Genomic DNA, 242 nt, shown 5'->3' on the forward strand with positions numbered 1-242 from the left:
TTGAGAAATCATAGGCAATTGCTGCAGCCGATAGATCTTTCTGATATCGCAGTAGGTTCGTTATTTCGGTGGATTATGAAGTCTACACACCTAAACACAGCCGCAGACTAAGAACCATTACGATACTAGAAGTCTAAGACTGACATATCATTTTGACCACTATTTTAGAGTTCATGCCTCATATATGATTGCTCGTAGTCTTCATGTGTATTGCAAATCTGATGACGAGAGTTCTAGATATC

Source organism: Botryllus schlosseri, chromosome 13 (assembly GCF_051294905.1).
Source record: "Botryllus schlosseri isolate E-star chromosome 13, Bs_hap1, whole genome shotgun sequence".
Taxonomy (NCBI): Eukaryota; Metazoa; Chordata; class Ascidiacea; order Stolidobranchia; family Styelidae; genus Botryllus; species Botryllus schlosseri.